At 43.2% G+C, this 15,172-nt stretch overlaps 1 pseudogene; it reads left to right on the forward strand.

Moving 5' to 3' along the window:
• Positions 1-15,172, forward strand: part of LOC139559580 (dihydropyrimidine dehydrogenase [NADP(+)]-like) — a 151,650-nt pseudogene that overhangs the window by 124,619 nt on the left and 11,859 nt on the right.

Genomic DNA, 15,172 nt, shown 5'->3' on the forward strand with positions numbered 1-15,172 from the left:
TAGTGTGGCGGGGGTACCTGTACCAGACAGGGGGAGACAGAGCAGGGAGACAGGGGCGAGTGTGGCGGGGGTACCTGTACCAGACAGGGGGAGACAGAGCAGGGAGACAGGGGCGAGTGTGGCGGGGGTACCTGTACCAGACAGGGGGAGACAGGGCAGGGAGAGAGGGGCGAGTGTGGCGGGGGTACCTGTACCAGACAGGGGGAGACAGAGCAGGGAGAGAGGGCGTAGTGTGGCGGGGGTACCTGTACCAGACAGGGGGAGACAGAGCAGGGAGAGAGGGGCGAGTGTGGCGGGGGTACCTGTACCAGACAGGGGGAGACAGAGCAGGGAGAGAGGGGCGAGTGTGGCGGGGGTACCTGTACCAGACAGGGGGAGACAGAGCAGGGAGAGAGGGGCGAGTGTGGCGGGGGTACCTGTACCAGACAGGGGGAGACAGAGCAGGGAGAGAGGGGCGAGTGTGGCGGGGGTACCTGTACCAGACAGGGGGAGACAGAGCAGACGGGGAGCAGATCGCTGGGTGGGATCCAAACAGCAGTGCAGCAGGCAACGGGAGTAGGTGTCACATCTGCTTGGAAGAAGCTTTTGTCGGGAGGCTAAGTAGGAAAGGCGTTCGGCCTTACCAGACAGGTGCGTGGTGGAGCAGATCAAAAATCTGTAGTGAAAAGCTGAACTACATTTTTTGGGGGGAAAAGACAAAACCAATATGCCGGTAAAAACGTTACATTCCAAAGCCAGATCAAACAGCAATTAAGGCAACGAGCAAAAAAGTAAACGCTTGTCACGGCTGTTGAAAGGAGAGGACCAAGGTGCAGCGTGGTGAGTGTACATTTTCTTTTACTGAATAAAAATGACGCCAAACAAAACAATAAACACTACAAAAACAAACCGTGAAGCTCAAAGGCAAAGTGCCCTAAACAAAGTCAACTTCCCACAAAAACAGGTGGGAAAAAGGGCTACCTAAGTATGGTTCCCAATCAGAGACAACGATAGATAGCTGTCCCTGATTGAGAACTATACCCGGCCAAAACATAGAAATAGAAAATCATAGAAAAACAAAACATAGAATGCCCACTCCAAATCACACCCTGACCAAACCAAAAAGAGACATAAAAAGGATCTCTAAGGTCAGGGCGTGACAACGCTGCATATGTCCCAGCAGCGTCCTTAGCCAGAAGCCATTTTCCTGCAAACAGGAAGAGGAGTAACAGATTGAGATGAAGAGGTGAGATATAGAGATATTTCCACTGCTAAGCTAAGAGACTTTAAGACAGTGACTCCAATCCTTATCAAGGCTCTTACACCTGGCGAGGCTGTTTTATTAAAAGACATCAATCCAAGTTAACCACTAGAGTTTATGGACTGGTAAGGGGCCTTACTGTTGCCAGCCTGACAGTTTGGGAAACTGATTAGCTACCTAACTGCCTATCAGTCTGTCCAGATCCCAAACAGATATCCTCCAACGAGAGTGAGAGGCCGTTCTTAATGTCAGCCCTGAATTCATTCATAAATACTTTTTAATTTCCCAGATGAATTGTCTATCAAAGCAGCCTTGATGTGACAGCATGTTGGCTGGGGAGGGCTAGTTTAGCTTTGATCAAGCCAGGGTACTTAAACTCTGTCGAAGTTAACGTCAGCCCTAATAAATTAACGTGTGTGTGTGTGTGTGTGTGTGTGTGTGTGTGTGTGTGTGTGTGTGTGTGTGTGTGTGTGTGTGTGTGTGTGTGTGTGTGTGTGTGTGTGTGTGTGTGTGTGTGTGTGTGTGTGTGTGTGTGTGTGTGTGCATGGAGGCCTCTGGCTCTCAAGTGGAGCGTATCTGCAGATTTCTGAGATATCCACAGGCAAAATGACATACACCCGCTCTTACACACAAACATAACATTAAAACACTCACATACACACACACACACACACACACAGAATATGAAATTCTGGACCATTTTCCCCAGGCAGAGGAACAGAGAGTAACTTCATGTATAACAATAAAGAGCAGTGGAATAGAGACCTGCGGACATCTCAAAGAAGACATAATGAAGGATACCAAACAGTAGGGGTTGGGCTCACTTGTGCCTTCAAGTCAATGGTGCAACATTTGTTCATTGGTGGCAACTGTCATTGTATGGCAAGATTGTGTGTTGCAACTTAGTTATTAGAAAGTCTAATGTTTATTACTGTTCAAGACTGTCTGCTCAGGTTCAAGACCAGCCATTCACGTTGACTGGGGCAATCAGGTGCGCTCACGGCCTCATAGTATACTAACTGAGTTGTATGAATTATATTGTATTTTGAAATATAAGGGATGGAAGGCAATGCAATTATGCAGATATGCTGTGTTTCACTCTCTTTTCACATGAGAAAGTCCATAAAACACACGGAAGTATAAAATCACTCTCTATTTGATGTTTGCCTGAACGATAGCCCACAGGTCTACTGCCCTCCCTTTTAGAAAGAAACCACAGAGAAAGATGAAAGAAAGCTTTTAGGAATACCAGCAGCCCTCTTCCCCTGTCCTCTCTCTTCCACATTTTGGCTTCACACGTTCCCCTCTCCCGTCCATTTACCTTAATTGACCATAGCCTAGTTTGAGGTCCACACGATCAACATGCACCCCACCTCTGCTAAAAGCTGACTATGATAAATGGCTATATCCAGCTATCCAACCCTTCTCCTTTTGTACGGCTAAAACACATATTATTCCTTCTTGCTCTCTAATGGCTGTCAGTTGTGAAGAAGGCCATAGATTGTGGTGGCCAGACATTCTACAGGCAAGCAGGATGGGACTGAGGAATAAAGGATCTCTCGTAATCATCCAGATGTTTCCGCCATTTTGATTCATTGTCTAAACTCTTCTCCACAACGCAATTGCCTCTTGAATGCCTTATTTCTTGCTCACCTTCCTCACTGCCGCTACCCCATTCTCCTCTCCCATCCCATCCACCAGCACCATTATTTTATAGCTTCTTTGACATGTCAACGATAAGTTTCTACAGCTATTTAAAGAGCTGTTTTGGGGGTTTTGGCACTTGTTTTTTCTTTGCATCACACAGTTCGCATCTCAGTTGAGTCTGTCTTTGAAATGTGTTTTTGTGGTTCTCCATGCCTGTGCATGCTGTTTTTATTTCTGTCACCATTGATGCTAATGTTTGATGTGTGGTCTCTTTTTGGAATGGCATGTCAGGGTACATGAGAACTGTTATGTTTGGTCGTCGTCATTTACGCTATGCGCACAGTAAAATGTACTCAAAATAACTATTGGGAACATGGAATGTTCCCTTGTATCCTTTCCTTATATCACAAAGGAATCACGATGGGGCAAATCCAAACTTCTACTCTTAAAGTTCTCTTTGTTTTCTTTTTAACAACCAAATCTCAATTTTTGATGTAAATGGCATGTTATAGAAGAGTCCAAACACCTTTTTGTGATTTCACAGGTTTTTGAGAAACTTACCACAAACAGAAAATCACTTCCTCGTCTTCGTTGTGTAGTATGGGTGCCCCGAAAAAAACATGAACACAGGCTCCAAAACCCCCAAATACATCCTTTTAGAACTGGTCTTTAGATGTTGAACACATGAAATTGGGTTATTCTGAATTTATATCCGCAATGTTATATTCAATTTTGTAGCAACTCAAACTATACCTCTCTGTCCATTCTACAGATAACTGCCCCCAAAAAACAAACACTTGAGGTATATTGAAGTATATTGAAAGCAGGGGGTGCTTCCACACAGGAAGTTCCAGACACTTGTAGAATCTATGCCAAGGCGCATTGAAGCTTTTCTGGTGGCTCGTGGTGGCCCAATGCGCTATTAACACACTTTACATTGGTGTTTCCTTTATTTTGGCAGTTATATGTAACAGCAGGCTACATAGAGAATGGAACAGCTGGATAGGGGAAACGACTCGAGTCATGCAAAAGGAAATATAACATTGCGGATAAAGTTCGGATGGACACAATTTGATGTGTACAACATCTAAAGACCTGCATCACTAAAATGACGTATTTGGGTGTTTTTGGAGCCTTTGTTCATGTTTTTTGGGCCTCGATACTACACAACAAGGATGAGGAAGTGATTTCCCATTTGGGGTAAGTTTCTCAAAAACATTTGAATTCTCCAAAAAAGGTGTCTGGACCCTTCTACAACATGCCATTTACATTACAAATTTAGATTTGATCATCTTTAAGTCGAATTTTCACTGAATGTCCAATTGACATCAATGCATTACTTAAGTGTAAGTATTCACCCTCGTGTGATGTGTCATTGTGAGAAGCAGCTGTTTGTTAATTTTTTATATTTTCAATTGTTTTATTGTCACATACACTGGATAGGTGCCGTGAAATGTGTTGTTTTACAGGGTTAACCATAGTAGTATGGTGCCCCTGGTGCTAATTAGGGTTAAGTGTCTTGGTCAAGGGCACATCAACAGATTTTTCACCTTGTCGGCTCAAGTATTTGAACCAGCGACCTTTCGGTTACTGGCCCAACGATCTAACCGGTAGGATAACATGAATAACTATAAGATGTCACCTTCCTTATAACTGTAAAATAAATGTGATCATATTTAGAGACAGTAAAAATGTGCATCGTTTCATAGAACTGAAAGAAATTTATGTCCTGGCCCGCTGGCTCTGAGCAACGCACAGTCGCCATTCAACTGCCTGCCGACTCATTACAACTTCAGCTTTAAACACGAAGTGATCTACTTTGTTTGTGACCAAGATAAATTGGTCATGTTTTGTATTTTTTTATGTTGGGAGACCCTATTGATTTTGCTAGTCACTGTCACTCAGATATCATGTAAAAATTGCACCCCAAAAAATCACTTATGGCCCCGAAAAGGCTTGGTATTTGGGTATTTTATTAGGATCCCCATTAGCTGTTGCAAAAGCAGCAGCTACTCTTCCTGGGGTCCACACAAAACATGAAACATAATACAGAATGACATAATACAGAACGTCAATAGACAAGAACAGCTCAAAGACAGAAATACATACATTTTTTAAAAGACACACGTAGCCTACCAATGCATACACACAAACTATCTAGGTCAAATAGGGGAGAGGCGTTGTGCCACAAGGTGTTGCTTTATCTGTTTTTTGAAACCAGGTTGGCTGTTTATTTGAGCAATATGAGATGGAAGGAAGTTCCATGCAAATTATAATACTGTACGCTTTCTTGAATTTGTTCTGGATTTGGGGACTGTGAAAAGACCCCTGGTGGCATGTCTGGTGGGATAAGTGTGTGTGTCAGAGATGTGTGTAAGTTGACTATGCAAACTATTTTGGATTTTCAACACATTTATGTTTCTTATAAAAAGAAGAAGTGATGCAGTCAGTCTCCTCAACTCTTAGCCAAGAGAGACTGGTATGCATAGTATTTATATCAGCCCTCTGATTAAAAATAAGAGCAAAACGTGCCGCTCTGTTCTGGGCCAGCTGCAGCTTAACTAGGTCTTTCCTTGCAGCACTGGACCACACTGCTAGACAATAATCAAGATTAGACAAAACTAGAGCCTGCAGAACTTGCTTTTTGGAGTGTGGTGTCAAAAAACAGAGCTCTGACTGCATGTGTGGGTATGGTTGTGGGCACACAGACCCGCAAGCCACTGCTACCTCTCATGATGAGTTTAGATTTTTTGTGGCCACCACCCCCATCAAAGTTGCCCATCCCTACTCTAGACCCTACACAAAGACACCTACAGCCTAACAACACATTCTGAACTGGTTGAATTCCCACCAAATACAGGGACTGTGTCTCTAACAGGATTCCTTGCGGAACCTGGATGAACCACATACAACCCCTTCTGTCCTGTGCCATTATTTTACCGTCATATAGACACACTACATATCATAAACACAAAATAGACACCAAGTATATAATTACATGGATAACACAATTTCTTTGAATTGTTTGAAAACACCATTTCTACCCTAAAAACAGCTATAAGAACAAATATTTCTCCCAGAATTACACTTTAGATTCAGAGAGACACTCAGATGAATACAGACACTTCTATTCTAATAAATCTAGTCTGGGTACCAGTCTCTGTAACATTCCACTGCTTTGAACAGAGACTGGCAACCAACAAAATACAATCCACTAGTACAATTGCAGCACTTTGGTGGCTTTCTTAGCAGTGATGCTGCGTTTTGACATGATTTTCTCCATCTACCATCTTCCTACCCTGGCTGTTTACGATCACCAGGGGACTTGGGCCGGTTTCCCTCTAAACAGGAGACAGAGCCATTGTGCCCCTGCATTGCTCATAAATTACACCCCTCTGCCCCCCCCCCCCCCCCCCCCCCACACACACACACCTCCCCCCACCTTCCCTCACACCCCCCCCCCCCTTTCTCTGCTGTGTGTGGATCCCCCTCTGTAAGGACATGAGGCTAATCACAGGCCTGTGCCTCCTGGCAGGTAACCTCTGGGTGAACTAAATCAGGCAATAGCATTTAATCACACCGGCGGTGGCCACACACATGTAGGTGGAGACAGAGAAAGACACACAGAAACACATACACACAGAAGGAGTCCTTTCTGTTGTTTGCTCTCTATATTTCTCTTTCTACATGGCTTTTTTATATCGCAATTTCTCTGTCTACACACACACACACAGGGTAAAAAAAATGGAAATACAAGGGGAATTTTTTTATGACCCATTAACATGGGATTATGGCTGCGATTTTGTGGAGCGATTTTAGTGTCAAGCGAAATTGTATTTGAATTCCATAATTTTGAATATATATTAGGGTATTGAATTTAATATTTTTGAATTTTGTAATTGAATTGTTGAATTCCTAACATGAACTTGTATTTTATGATTTGGAACAGATATTAATGAATATTACATTGTTTTTAAAATGTAAATTTAATTGAATATTCAAGTTCAATATTCATACAGTATATTCAGTTTCAATATGGTAGATATTGCATCCATCGTCTGTGTATCAAGTTTACAAACCATCATTTAAAGTTAATCAAAGTTTCATATATTCAACTTCTCAGATGCATTCAGATTCAGTTTCCAAATTCAGTTCTCTAAATTCAGATTCAAAACCAGAGACAATATTCTGGTACTTTGCCAGCCAGGTAAAGTAGAGGAGAACAGATAGAATCACTCACTGTGGTAAACAGAAGCGTCTAGCAGTTTAATGTATTATCTTCCAATTGTTGGAACCATTTTAACTATAAGCTAATATGGTCACGTTCGTTTTTGGTTCACAATTTGCTTTTTTATCATCATGGTTTATTCAAACAGTAATGTGCAATTGACCAAAAATAAACCAACGTTATGAAGAGGCAACAACAGCAAGAGAATACCCCTGTCTGCCATCCCCATCAGTGGCCTGCTTAGGGTCAGTGAAAACAATATTGAAATAATGGTATTTTTAATCTAGGCTACATTGCCGATTTTAAAAAACCAAGATGGTTTCCCGAAGCTGTTCGTTCTATATGTCGATTATTTATCACACACGCGCTGCACACATGTAGTTTAGCCTATATATAATCTAACGGGCAGAGAGAGCACGTGTAACAGTATAACTTTAGTACGTCCCCTCGCCCCGACACGGGCGCGAACCAGGGACCCTCTGCACACATCAACAACTGACACCCACGAAGCGTCGTTACCCATCACTCCACAAAAGCCGCGGCCCTTGCAGAGCAAGGGGAAACCCTACTTCAGGTCTCAGAGCAAGTGACGTAACCGATTGAAATGCTATTAGCGCGTACCCGCTAACTAGCTAGCCATTTCACATCCGTTACACTCACCCCCCTTTCAACCTCCTCCTTTTCCGCAGCAACCAGTGATCCGGGTCAACAGCATCAATGTAACAGTATAACTTTAGTACGTCCCCTCGCCCCGACACGGGCGCGAACCAGGGACCCTCTGCACACATCAACAACTGACACCCACGAAGCGTCGTTACCCATCGCTCCACAAAAGCCGTGGCCCTTGCAGAGCAAGGGGAAACCCTACTTCAGGGCTCAGAGCAAGTGACGTAACCGATTGAAATGCTATTAGCGCGTACCCGCTAACTAGCTAGCCATTTCACATCCGTTACACACGCAGCTCTCAAACAGCTGGTTGTTGTGTAGAGCGAAGACCGACAGCGGTAGGAAAGATGGTCCCAAGTTATGATCTCTACCAGTAAATGCTAAGGCAAACCGGGTTTAAAGTCTTGGTTGAATATTTGGAACGCGTAATTCAGTCATCATGGAATAACCTACCTTGAAAATCAAACATTTCATCTAGGCTCCTTGGTCCTTGACAAGTTATTGAAATGATGGTAATCGATTTAGAAGTTCTCCTGCTCCAATATAATTATTTAATTATTTAATTTCTGATCAGTTTACATGAGAGATGTAGGGGCTTTCGTTTGTTGCCCGCCTTTTCAAGGTTCGGGTCTACAACGGGCAGTAAATCCATGTGCTGTTATTATGAGCAAGACTAAATGGAATGTTGGTTTCAATTTGGTTTTCCATACAAAGCGTTCCATTACAAAGGGTACCCGGTTTTTGGTCGCTTTCTCATTTTAAAACATGATACAGTAACCCCCGATAACCTTTTCACGTCTCAAATGACGAGACTGACTAGCTACCACATGGACAGATTTCATTAGTGTGTTTGTGTCGAGAGCACGCTGTCAATTTAGTCAGGCAATGCCCACATTATTCTGACATATTTTCGAATGTAAATGTGAATGTCAATGCTTAATGCCATTGGGTAGGCCTATTAAAGAATGGGTTATTATTAAAGTCGTAATGTATACATTTTGGGGGGATTTTTTTATTTTATTCTATAGGCTATTACAACACTGACAGTACATATATAATGTTGGTCCTAGCACCAGGGCCACCAGTAGAAATAGTTAGTGTAGAACCCTGTACAGCCCCCAAGTCAGTGTTATTTATAGAAAACAAATAAGTGTTCCTCAGTGGGAGATAAGCTGGCTGGGGCAAGCCTCTCCATCAGCTGGTCTGAAAACAGACATAGGAGATGGATGGATAGCTTTCTATACTCTCTCTCTCTCTATCTCTCTATGCTGTACACTGCTACTACCTCCCCCACACACCCACATAGAATATACACACATACAGTATATAGCGTACCTAGTGTATACACAAACAGGGTATACATACACACACAAACACACACAAAACACACACACACATAATAAAAGGTCTCGCAGCCTTGGGCAAGAAATAAAGCTGTAAATACAGCTAACTGCAAAAATAAAGGAAACACCAACATAGTGTCTTAATAGGGCGTTGGGCCACCACGAGCCACCAGAACGGCTTCAATGCTCCTTGGCATAGATTCTACAAGTGTCTGGACCTCTGAGGGATGCGACACCATTCTTCCACTAGAAATTCCATAATTTGGTGTTTTGTTGACAGTGGTGGAAAACGCTGTCTCAGGTGCCGCTCTAGAATCTCCAATAAGTGTTCAATTGTATTGAGATCTGGTGACTGAGATGGCCATGGCATATGGTTTACATTGTTTTCATGCTCATCAAACCATTCAGTGACCACTCGCGCCGATCCTATGGGGGCATAGCAATGGTGGCCAAAATAATTGACTTCCCAACATTTTTATACATGACCCTAAGCATGATGGGATGTTAATTGCTTAAATAACTCAGGAGCCATGCTTGTGTGGAAGAACCTGCTTTCAATATACTTTGCATCCCTCAAGTGTTTCCATTATTTTAGCAGTTACCTGTAGTTACATTTTTAAAAAACTGCCCTCATACAGCCTTTTCCCAAGGCCTAGGACCTGTCCATGGTCCTGCTTCTCATTCTCCTGTGATTCCTTCTCACTCCGCTCTAAAGGCATAGCCCACAAAGCCTCCAAAACTCTATCCACCCTCCTCTTTGGTATCTATGCTTTGTGCTGTGAAGATGGATCACTCTCCAGCTCCATCCAAAGGAACTATATTTTACTTATGCCCAAGTCACTTTGATCGGCCTTTCCCTCAATACAGGAATCACATTGAAGTATTGTGTAACCGAATCAAAAGCCCCCGAGATCTAAAGTAGCAAATTTGCCAATTCATCAGAGCTGCACAGGCTCTTTTTTTATGGAGCCGCTGATATACAGTGGCACTTAATGTCCCTTAAAGGAGCAATCTGCAGTTGCCACATCCATTTTTTGGACTCCTAGATTAATTATATATACACATTGATTCTTGAATAACATAACTTATAATTGCCTCATGAGCTTAGTTCAACTGTCCAACCCCATCAGAACCCAAAACACTATAGAAATGTTTTAAACTATCATTATGATCTCATGGAGGATCAGTCCTTGCATTCATAGCTCTGTCTATGAATTGATAGTGGTTCCATTTCTCCAGGCCCATAGATTTTTCCCGAAACAGGGGTGGGGAATACACTTTGTTATTGTTTTAACTGCTGATTGCTGCTTCAACACCCAGAGATGGTCTTCCTGGTCCTCCCGCACCACCCACCACCCTGTAAAAGAGACAAAGGGAAGAATATGTAATATTGACCCATACTGGATCCCCCCACTAAATTTACAGCTCTCCAAAGGATGACACCTCTCTCTGGGCTTGGGTTTGTGTGGCAAGGGGTATGAGGAGTCTGGGGAGGCCTAAGGGGAGGTTGATGTAGGAGGCTGTTCTTTTACATCCACACTGCTGAGAGAGGTCCTTGCAGGCCAGTGACTTTGGCAGCTTCACACACACACTTGTCAGCCCCGGGGCTTTAATAAGCTGTCACATAAGGTGTGTGTGTGTGTGTGTGTGTGTGTGTGTGTGTGTGTGTGTGTGTGTGTGTGTGTGTGTGTGTGTGTGTGTGTGTGTGTGTGTGTGTGTGTGCGTGTGTGCGCGTGTGCGCGTGTGCGTGTGCGTGTGCGTGTGTGTGTGTAATGTTCTATATATGTGTGTGCATGCTTCACTCACAGACCAGTACCACCCCCCTCTGTGAGGACATTAGGTTCTTACCAGAAGCATCAGTTACAGAGGCTAACACACACCCTTAGCCCTCTAGAAACACTAGTAAGCCTGTATTGTACACACACACACCTGCATGCATGCGCATACACACATACAATGCATTCGGAAAGTATTCAAACTCCTGGACTTTTTCATATTTTGTTACGTTACAGCCTTATTCTAAAATTGATTAAATCGTTTTTTTCCCCTCATCAAACTACACACAATACCCCATAATGACAGAGAAAAAACTGTTTTTTAAGAAATAGTTGCAAGAAACACAAAAAACTGAAATATCACATTTACTTAAGTATTCAGACCCTTTACTCAGTACTTTGTTGAAGCACATTTGGCAGCGATTACAACCTCGAGTCTTCTTAGGTATGAATGCTACAAGCATGGCAAACCTGTATTTGGGGAGTTTCTCCCATTCTTCTCTGCAGATCCTCTCAAGCTCTGTCAGGTTGGATGGAGTGCCAGGTGTACTCCAGACGTGACGCTTGGCAGTCAGGCCAAAAAGTGCAATCTTGGTTTCATCAGACCAGAGAATCTTGTTTCTCATGGTATGAGAGTCTTTACGTGCCTTTCGGAAAATTCCAAGCTGGCTGTCATGTGCCTTTTTACTGAGGAGTGGCTTCCGTCTGGCCATTCTACCATAAAAGCCTGATTGGTGGAATGCTGCAGAGATGCTTGTCCTTCTGGAAGGTTCTCCCATCTCCACAGAGGAACTCTAAAGCTCTGTCAGAGGCCCTTCTCCCCCGATTCCTCATTTTGGCCGGGCGGCCAGCTCTAGGAAGAGTCTTGGTGGTTCCAAACTTCTTCCATTTAAGAATGAGTGAGGAAGAGCCAATTCTATGGAGTGAGTTGAGACAGAGAGGAAGAGGGGCTGGGGAAGAGACTGAATACTGATGTAAATAAGGTATTTGTGTTTTTTATTTTTAATACATTTGCAAAACATTCTAAAAACCTGTTTTCGCTTTGTCATTATGGGGTATTGTGTGTAGATTGATGAGGATTTTTTCAATTTGATCCATTTTAGAATAAGGCTGTAACGTAACAAAATGTGGAAAAAGTCAAGGTGTATGAATACTTTCCGAAGGCACTGTACACACCTATTCCTTTCTTCCTGCAAACTGCAGATAAGCTCCATCCCCCAACAGCCCTACCCATAATGAACATGACAGGCATTGTTTCCTCCCCTGATCTGTCATTTCTCCATCATTACTCCTGCTGTTGACATAGCTATTTACACTGCTCCCCCTCTCTCTCCCTTCCTCTTCGTCTTTGTTTCTCTCATATTTTCTTCCCTTCCTCTGTCTCTTCCTCTCTCCTGTCTCCTGTCTCATTTTCTTTTTCTTTTAATCTATTTGTTGACTTTTATTCACTCTTGCCTTTCGAAATTAAAATAAGCTTTATTTGCATGATCCAAAGTTGCAAAATACATTACAATCGACAACGAAATCATACATTTTCCCTCTTTCACCCGTGTTCTCCCATCTCTTAGTTTTCACATTCATATAGACGGGTTAGCTGACTACGTCACGAAAACGATGTGAGCACTTCAATTGGCCAGATAGCTAGCAACAATGACAAGAAGCTGCCATGTGGTGAATCGTAAGTGGCTCATTTCAGCTAGTTTTATCTTGTTCTTGATACCATGTCTTATTTTGAGGTGTTTTGACTGATTTCATGTCAATGCTAATATGGCAAAAATTCGCTAGCTAGCTAACTAACAAATGTGGCGAAGTATTTGGGAGACAACAAGTGCTCATTGTGAAAATGTATGTATGTTTTCAATAAACATCGGAGACTAAATATAGTTTACATGTTGTCAACAGTCTAAGCCAACCCCGTCTGTTCTGCCCCATAGTTGCACAGGCGTCAGTTTTGTTGCTAAACAACCAACCTGTCTTTACATTCCAGTTTCTATCCCCGGTCAGACTTTCTCATTGGTATTTCTCTACCAGCCTTGATAAAACCACATGCCACCTACATTCCCTCCAACGACCCATGCTGGTAGGCACACAAACACACACACGTAAGTGTATTCGTACACGTTTACAATACTGAAAATACACACACAAACACAGAGCGGAACAGAGTTCACACTTAGAGAGCCACAGAGAAAGGCTCTTGTTGAGCAAGAAGACCTGCACTGTTAAATAGCAATTTAGTATGCTGTGCTTAACCCAGCTTTTAATGGTGTCAACTGACAAATGTTACCACAGGCTAATCACATTGCCATATACAAATATCACAAACACACCATAAGGTACAGATTGACTCACTTTAATAACAGCTGCATTATTCATAAGGTTGGATGCACCATGGAAACGGTTGACTTTACAACTTGCTCGTTAGTCAGTACTATCTATACAGTATCTTCAGAAAAAAAAGTGTTCAGTGGTGTGGGCAGACAGACAGAAAGCCTTTACCACAGCACCTTGGCTCAGCCATCGTCAATCTCACCTCAGTTAAAACAGGAGAGCAAAATACCACTGCCAACGTGTGTACAGAATGTGCCAACAAGTATTGGACATCTGAAAGAAAAATAATTGAACTCTGTGCCCTGTGAAATGGTGCAAAGAAAGAGAGAGAGAGAGGGGGGATGAGGCATAGAGAAGGAAAGGGAGGAAGAGGGAGAGAGAGAAAGAGAAGCAGAGAGAGGAAAACGCAGAGAAAGAGCGTGACCGTGCTGTTGCAGGAGTGAAAAAGCAACAAGGAGGCTGCAGGGTGTTTGAATGGACATGCTCGGACACAACAGCTTTTGCTTTCCCGTCACATCTTAAAGGGCACCCAGAGGAACTTTCACGCGTGTGTATGACTGTGCCTACATTACGAGAACATTTTTATATTTGCAAAAACCTCCCACATGTCAACCGATGCTACAACAGACGAAGGTTGGTTTAGTGGCCTAATTCCTCACACATTTCCCAATTTACTACACTTCACAAGTTAACACCCATGAAAAATGGGTGAAATCATTGTTATTTTTTACATTGAGTCAGCAACAGCCATCTTCAGAGGACAACTTTAGTGTTATATTATAGTGGTCTGTTGTAGCTCAGTTGGTAGAGCATGGTACTTGTAATACCAGGGTAGTGGGTTTGATTCCCAGGATCACCCATATGTAAATTGTATGCAAATAAAACAATACATTGTTGCAACTTGAATTGTGTGTTGATATAAATTACATTCAAACAGCTATTCTGGTGAGTGGTCTAAACACGTTGCTTTGGATAAAAGCATCTGCTAGATGTCATATGTCAATTTATATGATAAGTTAAATGTTGATTTCCTCAAACTGAATCTGTTGCTGTAGGTCCCTGTGTTGGTGATGAACATCTGTTGCTGGGTAAGCCAGACTGCCAAGATCCCCTTCTTCGCCTAGCTCACTCCCAATGTCATGGACATCGCCAAGGATGCACACGAAGGTAACAACACCTGAGTCCATCTTGATTTTAACTTATTTTCCCTTTTGGAGCATAGAACATCACCATGGCAACTGAGTCCATCAGTGGTTTCAATATGAATCTCTGTTCATGTTGTCTTGTCTAAAATGAAATAAGATCCGGCTTAGTTTCCCCGTTCTTTTCTCTCTTTCTTCCTCCTCTTCCCTCTCGCATCTCTCATCCCTTCTCACACGTTCCTCTTTCCTTCCTCCTCTGGGCATCCATGTTGGGAGAGGTGGTGAAGAATGGTGAAGGATTTGTAGATTGGGGGATGGAGGGGAAGGTGCAGCAGCCAACCATTTTGTAATGACTGGAATTTCAGCAATATCGAGCTCAATGGTGGCTGTGGTCATGTTCTCATAGGAGGGGCAGATGGAGTCACTGCCACCAACACAGTGTCTGGAATGATGGGCCTGAAAGCTGACAGCACCCCCTGGCCTGGCCTCGCCAGGGCAAGGGCACCACCTATGGAGGAATGTCTGGTAGGTAACACAAACACACATGAACACTTTGTCATGTGCTGCTACCTTACAGATACAGACAGCTAACGTGTGTTTAAGTCTGTCAGTGTAAAGGCCCTGTGTGTGTGTGTGTGTGTGTGTGTGTGTGTGTGTGTGTGTGTGTGTGTGTGTGTGTGTGTGTGTGTGTGTGTGTGTGTGTGTGTGTGTGTGTGTGTGTGTGTGTGTGTGTGTGTGTGTGTGTGTGTGTGTGTGTGTGTGTGTGTGTGTGTGTGTGTGTGTGTGTGTGTGTGTGTGTG

The sequence above is a fragment of the Salvelinus alpinus genome, chromosome 30 (genome assembly GCF_045679555.1).
Source record: "Salvelinus alpinus chromosome 30, SLU_Salpinus.1, whole genome shotgun sequence".
In the NCBI taxonomy this organism is placed as follows: Eukaryota; Metazoa; Chordata; class Actinopteri; order Salmoniformes; family Salmonidae; genus Salvelinus; species Salvelinus alpinus.